Here is a 13,205-nt window from a genome sequence, read left to right as displayed (position 1 = left end):
ACACCCAGCAAAGTAGATGTCAGGTTCCGGACTTCCTCGTTTTTAAGAAAGTCTTTTTGGTCATAATTCTCCATGTGCCATTTTTTGCATTTAGCTTATTTGATGACATTCTTTGAGCAGAATAGGAATGGTTATTCAAAATGATTATCACTTCAGACATTTTTGTTATGTCACTAAAATTAATAGAGAAAAATGTTAAAATAAAAAACCAGAAAAACCAGAAAATATAATGTTCCTTATCCCAGTCATTGGTTTTGCCAAAATGCAAATGTTATTTCTTTCATGTCTATGAATAATCCACCAGTCTTTACTCATAGAAAGCTGAATATTGTAGGGACACCTGGGTGGCTTAGTCGGTTGAGCGTCCAACTTCGGCTCCGGTCACAATCTCACAGTTTGTGGGTTTGAGCCCTGTGTTGGGCTCCCGGCTGACAGCTCAAAGCCTGGAGCCTGCTTCAGATTCTGTGTCTCCTTCTTTCTCTGCCCCTCCCCAACTTAACGCTCTGTCTCTCTCTCTCTGTTTCTCTCTCTCTCTCTCTCAAAAATATGGAAACATTAAAATTTTTTAAATAAAAAAAAGCTGAATATTGCAAATAGAAGCAACAGCTTTATTTTTGTGTGATAGAATTTTAAATTGTATTAAAGTTACTTTATCAGTAGTTGTAACTTAGTTTATGTGTTCTTGGTACTTCAAGAAACAAGAAACTCACCTTTAAATTTGTTTACAAGTTACACATTTAAAATGGGACAAATTAGGGGCGCCTAGGGGCACCAGTTGGTTAAGGGTCCAACTTTGACTCAGGTCATGATCTCACAGTCTGTGGATTTGAGCTCCATGTCAGGCTCTGTGCTAACAGCTTGGAGCCTGGAGCCTGCTTCAGATTCTGTGTCTCCCATCTTTTTCTGCCCTTCCCCTGCTTGCACTCTTGTCTCTCTCTCTCTCTCTCTCTCTCAAAAATAAACATTAAAAAAAAATTTTTTTTAATGAAATAAAATCAGATAAATTTTATTTCCCCAATAGAAGAAGAATATTAGAATTCAAACTGAGTAATATTTAGCCTACAACTCAGAAAATATTTTTTTAATTTTATTTAATTTATTCATAATTATCTTTTCTGAAAAGATATCAAGTAACTAAAATGGCTCATATGTACAAAATACTTAATGTTGGTGATACATCATCTGAAAAGATTATGTTGAAAGCAAACATTTAGTTTGGTGGCAAGCATCCTCAGACCAAACTATTGTTTTTTAAAAGAGCATATTTTCTTTGTTACAGTTAATAATGCTTTTAAAATGTGAAGGCAATAAATAAATACTAATTGTGAACAATTTGACAAATACTGATAAGTAGAATAGGAAATAAAAATCACAGGAATTTTACTACCCATAAAAACAACTTTTAACATTTTGGTGTTTTATTTTATAATTCTTATGCTTAGATGCCCTTCAAAAGTTGTAGTAAAAAAACATTGTAGTCAAACTGTATTTACTGTTTTGTACATTTGGAAAAGATCTTTAGCCTTTGATTTTTTTGTCTTGTTTTATTTTATTTTATTTTGAGAGAGACAGAGACAGAGCACAAGCAGGGGATGGGCTGAGAGAGACACAATATGAAGCAGGTTCCGAGCTGTCAGCCTGGACCCGCAAACCATGGATGGGATCATGACCTGAGCCAAAGTCAGACGCTCAACTCATTGAGCCGCCCAGGCGCCCTGGATCATTAGCCTTCGAAAGTGTGATTATCATATAGTTACATAGCTTTCCATTGCATAGTAGTACCAAAATCTAGCTTACAGTGCTTTTGTTGGCTTGGATTTGTATCCAGTTTTTCCCTGTTACACATTTGCCTTCAAGAACATCCTTGAGCATACATTTTTGTGCATATCTATGATTAAGTGTCCAGCATAAATTTCTACAAGAGGAATTCCTGGGTCAAATAAAAAACATTTATTTTTCCTGCATATACATTTCCAAAATCCTAGTCGTTTTTATGACTGGCAAAAATAATTATTCATATTATAAAGCTTAAAAGTCGCACAGAGCTAAATACCAGGGTGATATGTATCCTTACCCTTCCAAATTTTTTTCTAAACTCTAGTGCAATTTCCCCCTATCTGAGCCAATACTTAGATATAGACCTTTTTATATTTTTGCCAGTCTGATAAATGAAATACATCCTCTTTTGATTATAAGGTCTTATTATTATTAATGCTTTTGTTGTTTGTATTTCTTCTATGAATAATTGCCTGTCACATCCTGGGCCCATTTTCTAGTGAGTTATCTTTTTCCAATTGATTTAAGGAAGATTTTCATATGTACTTTGTCACTTTATGTGTTATAAGTATTTTTCCAGGTCTGTTTATTGTCTTTTAAAATTTATTCAATGCAGAACTTTTGAATTTTTATGTCATCTGATTTGTTAATCTATTTTTTATAGCTCTGGGCTGTATCATGCTGAGAAAGGCTTTTCTTACTCCCAAAATCATGGAAATTGTCTTCTTTATGGAAAGAGCCTTTTGAAAAAAGATCCATTTGGAAATGCGTTGTGTGTGGTATGAAATAGGAATCTAAATTTGCTTTTGTTTTTGTTTTTCCAACTCAATAGCTTATTATCTCAATGCATTTATTGAAGAGTCCATCTTTTCCCCAGCAATTCGAATTGGAGCCTTTTTTATCGACTCAATTTGCATATTTACACAGACGTCTTTTGGACTTTCTTCTATAGCACTGATCTATTTGTCTTTTTCTTTACCAGAACTTAAACTATAAATTATTGCAGTGTTATAGTGCATGTTTATTTCTTTCAGGGCAAAGCCTCCCAGTTATTTTCAAAATTGCCTTCCTTTTCTTATGCATTTACTCTCCTAGAAAAACTTTAGAATCAACCTGACCAGTAATAACAAAAGAGAGGGATTTTAATTGGAATTACACCACATCAAAGATTACTTGAAGAAATTAAACATCTTTATAATGTTGAACCTTCCCATCCAGGTACATGTTATGGCTCTTCATTTATTAGGTTTATATATTTTTAATTTTAAGGATTTTTGAAAGTTTTCTTACTGAATTTTATAAACATAAAAGTACACAAATAGTTAATGTACACGTTTGATTAATTTTTTATGAAGCAAGCTTATTGCTGTAACATAGAACATTACTGAACCCCATAAAATTCCCTCACGTGCCCTGCCTTAGTTACCTCCCTAAGATAACCGCTATGTTAAGAGTCACTTTATCTGTTTTCAGATTATATAAGGGGACCATTTCAATATACTGTGTTGTGTCTGGACTCTTTTGTTTAACCTCGTGTTTGTTGGCTTCATCCATATTTTTCATGTTAGTTGATTCCAGTACTCATTCCTTGTCATTATTATAAATAATGACATTATTATACAATAAATTATTGTATAAATATTTTACAATTTAAAATGCATTCTATTATGGACTTAGGGATATTTCCAGTTCAGGGCTTTCTCTTATTGTGCTTTTATGAACACTCATATGCCTTTCAGTAAACATGTACATATTTCTGTTGAGTGTATACTCAGGTGTAGGATTGCTGGATCATAGAATATTTGTGTGTTCTGGGGTACCTGAGTGCTTAATCAGTTAAGCATCTGACTCTTGCTTTCAGCTCAAGTCATGATCTAATGGTTTATGAGATTGAGCCCTGTGACAGGCTCTGTGCTGACAGCATGGAGCCTGCTTGCATTCTCTCTCCCTCTCTCTCTGCTCCTCACCCGCTCACACATGCACGCTTTCTCAAAAATAAACATTAAAAAAAAAAGAATATTTCTGTGTTCAACTTTAGTAGATACTACCAATTAGTTTCCAAAGTGCTTGTGCAAGTGACACCCCTACCAGCTGAGTGGGAGTATTCTTGTCACTCCACCTCCTCACCAATGCTTGATATTTGCAGATTTTGTTTTTCATTTTAGACATTTTGGTGAATACATTTTAACTTACATTTCCTGAAATATTAGTGGTATTTCTTATTTTATGCAGTGTCCATTCAATTTGTCCATTTTTAATGGGACTAGCTGCCTTCTAATTGGTTTGTTATAGATACACCCTTCAGATATATCTTCTCCCACCATGTGGCTTGCCTTTGCACCCTCCAAATGGTGCATTTTAATAAATGTCTTTTTAATTTTAATGATTCAATTTGTCAATCGTTTAGTTTTGGGGTAATATTACTGATATTCTATTAAAAATATGTCGCGGGGCACCTGGGTGGCTCAGTTGGTTAAGTGTCCAACTTCAAGGTTTATGGGTTTTGTCAGGCTCTGTGCTGACACCTCAGAGCCTGGAGCCTGCTTCAGATTCTGTGTCTCCCTTTCTCTGCCCCTTCCCCACTTGCACTCTGTCTCTTTATCCCTCTCAAAAATAAAAAAAAAAAACATGGGGCACCTGGGTGGCTCAGTCATTTGTGCATCTGACTTCGGCTCAGGTCATGATATCGCTGTTTGTGAGTTTGAGCCCTGCATTGGGCTCTGTGCTGATAGCTGGGAGCCTGGAGCCTGCTTCAGATTCTGTGTCTCCCTCTGTCTCTGCCCCTCCCCTGCTTGTGCTCTGTCTCTCTCTGTCTCTCAAAATGAATAAATGTAAAAAAAATTTTTTAATAAATAAAAAAAACATTAAAAACAATTTTTTAAAATATGTAGCTACCCCAAAGTCATAACAATGGTCTCCTATGTTTTTTTTCTAGAAGCTTTATTGTTTAACCATTCATATTTAGGTCATAATTTAGAATTGTTGTTTGTTTGTGGTGTGAAGTAGGCATTCAGTTGGCTCATATTATGTAAGGATTTTTGTGTGTTTATGGGCTGTGTTGGCTTGTAATTTTCTTTTATTGTATTGTTCTTGTTATATTTTTAATAGAAAAGTTATGCTGCCCTATAAAAGAAAACGAGTATTATTCTCTCATTTTCTGTCACTAGCAGAGTTTTTAGGTTTAGCATTATGTATTCCTTAAACGTTAAAAGAATTTGCTAGTGAAATCCATCTGAACCTGAAGGGTTTTTTGTGTTATTTTAATTTTTAAAAATATTTTATTTATTTTTGAGAGTGAGAGAGACACAGTACTAGCAGGGGAGGGGCAGAGAGAGAGGGAGACAGAATCTGAAGCAGGCTCCAGGCTCTGAGCTGTCAGCACAGAGCCCAACACAGGACTTGAACCTGTGAACAGCGACATCATGACCTGAAGTCAGATGCCTAACTGACTGAGCCACCCAGGCACCCCTTTTTTGTGATATTTTAAATTATAGAGTCAATTTCTTTAATGGGTGTAGTACTATTTAAATTTTACATTTCTTGTTCAGTTTTAGTAAGTTGTGGCTTTTCTAGATATTTGTGCATTTTGTCCAAATTTTCAAATTTATGGGCATCAAATTGTTCATAATATCTTTTTACTGTCTTTTTAATATCTGTAGGATCTGTAGTGATAACACCTGTTTCATTCTTGCTATAGCAATTTGTGTCTTCTCTCATTTTTTATACCAGTTTATTAATTTTGTTAGTCTTTTCCAATCTTGTTGGCATTACTTTTTTGTAATTGTAAATTTCCTATTTCATTGATTTCAAATATATGTATTATTACCTTCTCTCTACTTCTTTGAGTATATATGTTATTCTTTTTATAATTTCCTAGTACAGTTGATATTCAACCTTCCTTCCTAATCTCTGCATTCAATGCTATCATTTTCTCTATAGGTACTGCAAAAAGTGCATCTCACAACTTTGACATGTATATTATTGTTTTCATTCAGTTTGAAATATTTTCTAATTCCCATTGAGTTTTTTTCCATTCATCAGGGGTTTATGTAAAAGCATAATATTGCTTAATTGTCAAAAGTTATCTTCTTGTAATTGATTTATATTTTAATTTTGCTGATATTCTGCATGATTTAATCCTTTGGAATGTGGAAATTGGCTTTAGGTCCTAGCATTTCTATTTTGGTAAAAGTGCCATGTATCTTTGAAAAGAATGTGTTTTCTGAAGTTGTTAGATATGTTGCTCTTTGTGTATCAATTAAGTACAGTTTGATACTTGCATTGTTTAAGTCTTCCATATCTTTACTGTTTTCTGTGTGTGCTTATTTTGTTGATTATGGAAAAGGATATATTAAAATGTTAGTTGTAGATTTGCCTATATCTTTTTAAAATTCTTACAACTTTAGCTTTTTATATTTTGCAGCTATGTGATTAGATCTATAGAAATTTAGGATTGTTATATCTTTCTGTTGAATTTTATAACATTTCTCTTTAGGGGCGCCTGGGTGGCTCAGTCAGTTAAGTGTCTGATTCTTGATTTAGGCTCAGGTCATGATCTCACAGTTTGTGAGTATGAGTCCTGCATCAGGCTTGCACTGACAGTGTGGAGCTGGCTTGGATTCTCTCTCTCCTTCTCTCTCTGCCTCTCCCCTGCAGGTGTGCATTCTCCCACTCTCAAATAAATAAACCTAAAAAAAGGTCTCTTTATTTTTAGTAATACTTGTTGCCTTAAAGTCTGTTTTGTCTGATAGATAGCTATACCAGCCTTCTTTTCTTTATTGTTTATATGGTATATCTTTTTTTCATCCTTTTGCTTTCAACCTTTCTACCCCGTTTATTCCTATGTGTAAGGGACACGTAGCTGAGTTTTGTTTATCCAGACTGACATCACTTATCTTTTAATTGAAATATTGATCCTGTAATAATTGATACTTTTAGGTGTAAATATATCCTAGGAGCACCTGGGTCGCTCGGTTGGTTAAGCATCCAACTCTTGATATGAGCTCAAGTCATGATCTCACAGTTTGTGAGTTTGAGCCCTGCATCAGGTTCTGCACTGACAGTGCAGAGCCTGCTTGGGATTCTCTCTCCCCCTCTGCCTCTCCTGTGCACACGCTCTCTCAATCTCTCTCTCTGTCTCTCAAAATAAATAAATAAATAAATAAATAGATAGATAGATAGATAGATAGATAAAAATAAAAAATAAATATATCCTACATTTTTTTGCTTTGTCTTATCTATTCTTTGTGCCTTTTTTTTGATTAAGCAAGTTTTTTTTTTATTCCCATCTTCCTCCCCTATCAACTTATGCATTCTTTCAATATTCTTGTAGTGGTTACCATGGAGATTAAAATATGCATCCTTGCACTGTTAAGGTCTACTTTAAATTAGTGTTTTCATCATTTTCTGGATAATACAAAGACCTTTCAACACTAGCTCCAGCTACTGTCTTCTGTGCTGTTGTAATGAGTATTAATTCTACATGCATTTAAAGCCCAAGACACCACTAGTATTGTTTTAAACAGCTGCATTCATTTAGATTCACCTACATATTCAATCTTTCCAGTATTCTTTATTTTTTGCTATATCAATGTGCTTACATCCTGGATCACTTCCTTTGCCTGAAAAACTCCCTTTATTATCACTTAATGCTTGACTGCTGGTAACGAAGACATTATTTTGTATGACTTCCTCTGTAGTTCACCTTTATTTTTGAAGGATGCTTTGCTTAGTATGAATTCTACACTTGTAGCAGTTTTCTTTCAGCATGTTAAAGTTGATCATCTGTCTCCTGGCTTCCATCATACCAGTTGAAAAACCAATCAATCTGTTGTTGCTCCATTGAAGGTAATTTGTACTTTTCCTCCAGTTTCTTTTAAGATTTTCTCCTTGTCTTTTATCTCCTCAACTTATAACACCCTGCACTGGGCCATCCTCCCAACCACAGATCCCTTTCTCACTGCACTCAAATCCTGACATCCTATGCTGGTAAGCCCTCCTGCATGGAAAGCTCTCATCACACTTCTTGGGCTGTGATAACTGGCACCAGGCCACTCCCATGCAGGGAAGCCCTACTCACTCCAGCAAGACTCTAACTTTTCACATAGGGCTTTTCCCCATATCTCCCGCTGCTGTGTGGGTGTCCTTAGTCTGCTCAGACAGTCACACCACATACCTGGATACCCCTGCATGAGATGTTTTTTTCCTCTGAGTTCAGGATCTATTATCTCCCCACTGAAACATATTTCTTGCCCCAGCTTCCTACACCCCTCACTGGGCAGTTCTATGCAGGTGTCCTCTTTACCCTTTCAGGCTTCATGCCTCACTGTAAGCCACCACAGTCCCTTCAACATACACATACTCCAGTACAGGTGTCTACTTTGCTCTGCCCCACCAACAGTTTTGAAACTGAGTAGTTCAGGAAGAAAAGGGAAACAGATGAAGGAAAGAGGACGAAGAGAAAGACGGAAGAGGATTTTGTAAGTTCCATTTTGCTAATAGATTTTAATGCTCTAGTAAAATTCTCTACCTTTTTCTTATTTTCTTGAACATATTAAACTTACTTGAAAGTCCGTGTCTGACAACTCCAGTAATCTGGATAATCATGTCTGATTTTTCTCTTGTTTTTCATTCATTTGGCCTTATTTTATACTATGTCTGTTAACTTGTTATGAATGATGGCCATTTTGTATGAAAGCTTGCTGAAGATGTTATCCTTCCTCCAGAGAGGATTTAAATTTCTGCTAGCTAGCAAATAAGGTAGGCAGATCACCTTAACCCAGGTGAGACTGTTCTACAGGTCTTCCTTGACTTACAGTGGGGTTATATCTTGATAAGCCCATCATAAGTTAAAAATGTTTTCGGTAGAAATGCATTGAATACGCCTAACCTAGTGAACATCTCTGCCTAGCCTAACCCTCCATGTGCTCAGAACACTGACATTAGCCTACAGTTGGGCAAAATCATCTAACACAAAGCCTGTTTTATAGTAAAGTGTTGAATATCTCATGTAATTTACTGAATACTGTACTGAAAGTGAAAGACAGAATGGTCGTATGGGTACAGAATGGTTATGAGAGTATCGGTTGTTTACCCTTATCATGTGGCTGACTGGGAGCTGCAGCTGGCCACCCTTGCCCTGCATTGTGAGAGAGCATCTTACCACATATTGCTTAGCCCAGGAAAAGATCAAAATTCAAATTCTGAAGTACAGTTTCTACTGAATGCCTATTACTTTTGCATCATTATAAAGTCGAACCATAGTAAGTCAGGGACCATCTGTATTTCGTTTCTCTTATTCTTACAGTTAAGCCCTTCCTGGGTCTCAAATGAAAGTCTGTATTGTTACCAAGTTTTTTATGCCTTGGAAGGCCCTGGATTACTATTCTTGACCCTCAGTGCCATGAGGTTTCCTCTTAGTGATTTCTCCTTTCTACTTGGTTTTTTTGCAACTTACCCCTGTGTGTTTAGCTTAGGAATCAGCAATTCCTAGAAGGAAAATTGCATGCAGAATGTTGGCTTACTTTTCCATGGTTCCCTTCCTCCAGGTTCTCCGACTCTCAAGTACTGGCTGCTTGTTAGCCCTGTACTTGAATATTTGTGTACTTGTTTCCCTAGGATTGCTGTAGACTGTAGGCTGCTTGTTTGTGTGGGTTCTATGACCTGCACTGCAACCCTTCAGATGACTGAAGAGGAAAACATGGCAATCAATGCAGGACTCCCCTCTGTGCATTTCCCTTCTCACCAGGATGTTTCCTCCTTGAGTTCCAGTTACTGTGGTTGTTTTCCAGGGCATTGTATCTAGCTTTATTTTCAGCAGGAAAGATAGTGTAATACCAGCTGCTTCATGATAGCCCTAAGCGGAAGTCCTCCTGCCATCATTTTTGACTTTTCTTTTCTTCTGTTAACTTGTTCTTGATGCTTTGTCTTTCACGATTGAAAATGTCTTTATTTTGTCCTAGCACTTGAATGATACCTTAGGTAGGTAATAGAATTATTCATTTCTTAGCCTTTTCCTCTTACAACTCCGAGAAGACAGAGTCATTATATTGTAGCATGGGGTGTCACAGATGAGAAATCTGATTCATGTTACTGTTAATGGCTCCCCGCTACCCCTCTTACTAGAAGGATCACAGAATTTTCTTTTTTGTTCATAGACCTTGGAAATTTCACTAAGATATGTTTATATATGTGTCTTCTTCAGTATGTCTGTTTGACAGTTCATGAGATTTAACATCCTAAAGATTAAAATCTCTTTGATTAATGGAACTTTTCATATATTATTTCTTTGACTATTTATTGTATTCTATCTTCTCAATTTTTTCTTTTGAACTCTTATCAGATGGATTTTGAATCTCCTATATCAGTCTCCCACCCCTCTTAACCCACCCTCATAATTTAAAAACTGTTATGATTTTGCTTGCCCTCAGGGGAAATTCCTTCCATATCACTAATTTGTCTTTTAGCAGTGTTCATTCAAATACACAGTTCTTCTATCAAATATTTTTAAAATATTATTTTGTCAATCATTTTCAATTTCTACGGTCTTTCTTGTTCTCCTATTTTTTCTTTTCCAATGAAAGCTGTCATTGTTTTAAGGATGCATTATGCTCTCAGGTTTATGTAATGATACATTTGTGATCTTTTAAACTTTTTCTTTGGTTTTCTGAATTAACACTGCGGGAGAGTGGGAATGTGGATCCCGTTGATCTGCTTGTGAAACTTGGTAAGTTTCATGCTACTGGTTTTCCCCAGTTGCCAAGTAACGCTTGGCTTAAAATGCTCACATTTTAAAATGAAAGTCTAGATGTATCATTGCTGCCAGCTCACAGGGATTTCCTTAGACATTGTTAAGTGTTCCTGTTTGATATATCTGGATAGAGCTCACTTTTGCGGCTAATAGTTCAACACAGGGTTTTGCAAGTGGACTTCACCCACCTATAATGAATGGACAAAGAAGTCCCATGAATAGGCATCCCTTCAGGGTGTATAAGCTGAAAGCAAGCTGGGAAGCCAGGAACTTGCAAATGTAGACACAGGGAAGGTGCTACCTAAGACAGGGCATGCATGCATTCAGGGATTTTTTGCTTTTTTGCAGTTGCTTTTGGTTTTTCCTTCCCTGTGTCCAGTGGGGCTGCCTCAGGTTTCCCGAGGCAAGGCCCCTTCTGTCTCTGACTCAGGATAGTCTTCCACAGTGATTTCCCTCACATTACACACTGTGCTTGCCAACACCTATGCTGTACATGATGTATGTGGTAGCCACGCGTAGAGAGCCAGGGCGGTTGTTCAGATCTGGCTGTCCTTAGAGTGAGTACCTGACCCCATGGCCCACTCCCCCTCCAATGGCCAGCTCTTCCTAGCTTTGAGCTCAGAGTTTGCCTATTCTCCAATGGAAGGAGAATTCAAATCCTTCTTTAGTGGTCCCCTCTTTGTTCCATATTCAGTTATAAGTTCTTACTTTTGTTTGTTTCTCCATCATACGGTCTCCTAAAAATGCCCTCGACGCCATAGCTCTGCCACTTCTACTCAGAATTTTCAAAGAGCAGCTTATTATGTAAGTTTAATTTAATCCTTAAATACACTTATGAAAGAAACGTATATGTCATTTAATCATTTTCACACAATTTATTTCCCTTTATGTAAGCATACAAGCATTCTTTGCTGTTTCTGTATGTACTAGGATTTTGTTTTCCATTTTCAGTATACAGTCTCTATCCTATGATAAAAATGAAATTATTTAAAGCCATGTAATTGTTTCATGTAATAATTAAACCTCCTATCTTGCAGTGTGACTTTTTTCTGCTCCTGTACTGTACTGAAATGATGGGGACTGGGCTGTGTTGCAAATACATCCTGTGTTCTGGTTACTAACAATAAATAAATAAATAGGGGCACCAGGGTGGCTCAGTCAGTTAAGCATCCAACTTTGGCTCAGGTCATGATCTTGCGGTTCATGGGTTCGAGCCCTGCATCAGGCTCTCGGCTGTCAGCTCAGAGTCTGGAGCCTGCTTCTGACTCTGTGTCTTCCTCTCCCTCTCTGTCCCTCCCCTGCTCACGCTCCGTATCTCTCTGTCTCTCAAAAATAAATAAACACTAAAAAAATAATAATAAACATAGTGAAACTGTAGTGGTTGTGCAAATAAATCGGACTTAGTTCTCCTCACTGAAGGCTAATACGAGTATATGTTGGGGGCCAGGATATACTTTTCATAAGTGGCTAATATCTAAATTGTATTCTGTACTGAGAACTTTATCTGTGTAGTACATGCTGCCTTTGCTGTGGCAGCCAGAGCACAGAGTCAGTGGGATCCAGGTCCATACCCTAGCTCTGGCACTTGCTGACTCCATGACTTGGGACAGCCCAGGGTCTGGCACAGAGAGGGCACCTTGGTAAATATTGGATGAGTGATGTATGAAGTTACTAAATGTATGAGGTGACTTAGTTTCCTTATCTGTAAAATAAGTATAACAACACAATTGCTTAGTGATTACAGATCATTTATATAACTCTTGGCATATAGTAAGCATTCAATTAATACTAGATGTAATAATAATAAATTTTGTGCTAGAATCCTTTCATTAATACCAAGCAAGGCCCAGAAACAATATGAATGATCTCAGTTTATGAGGGTGGTGAGAAGAATATGCTTACATGATTCAGTCACTTTGGATAACATTTCTAGCACTGTTTCTTCCTCTCTTGCTAAAAGCATCTATTAAAGTAGATTATGTGTTCAGCAGTTCAACAGCAAACTCAAAGTGTGAAGAACACAGTCTTAAGGAGCAATACAAACCAACTGGAGATCTTCTGGACACAATTACATCACAGTTCTAAGGAATAATAAAGCAAATGTGAGACACATACTGGAGAGAATAAGGAGTTGGGTTCATGTGAAGAAGGTTATGTAGAAGTGAGCTTGGAATTAGAAATGGGAGAAAAGACACTATTTGGCATGAAGACCATGGGGAGATTTCTCGGCTTCGGGTAGGGAAGGTTGGTGTGGTGTCCTGGGCCCAAGTGGATGCTGGGGATAGCAGGAGCTGGTGGTTGGGAGTTCCTCAGTGGGAGCAGTGAAAGGTGAGGTGAGTTAGGCAAAATGGAACCAATCTGCAGATCACCTTGGTAATTGCACTAACTTTCCATTTTGCTGTTTCTCAGCCTCTTAGCACCTTGTTTGAACATAGAAACATTCCAAAGAGGATCAGAACCATTAGATAAACTACAGGTTAGCATTGCTTTCATTTTAAGGTGGTCTACCTTGATTTTTTTTTTCTATTCAAAGACAACAGTTTAAACAATTTAAGCTTGGTTTTAGTAGATCACAGAGTATAAAGAAAGGTCTAATGGTTATGGACTTGATTATCTCTTTGGTAGCCAACAATTAAAGTGGACACCTTGAGGAAGACCAGTTTTCATCTGACGTAGTTTG

General features: G+C 37.0%; 1 protein-coding gene across 2 annotated transcripts in view; it reads left to right on the top strand.

Moving 5' to 3' along the window:
- The window catches only part of KIAA1958 (KIAA1958 ortholog), a 152,554-nt gene that overhangs the window by 122,585 nt on the left and 16,764 nt on the right, over positions 1-13,205 (top strand). The gene's annotated exons all lie outside the window — the stretch shown is intronic.

This window comes from Acinonyx jubatus, chromosome D4 (genome assembly GCF_027475565.1).
Source record: "Acinonyx jubatus isolate Ajub_Pintada_27869175 chromosome D4, VMU_Ajub_asm_v1.0, whole genome shotgun sequence".
Lineage (NCBI taxonomy): Eukaryota > Metazoa > Chordata > Mammalia > Carnivora > Felidae > Acinonyx > Acinonyx jubatus.
Note: the sequence above shows the minus strand (reverse complement) of the source record. Positions and strands in the feature narration are given on the sequence as shown.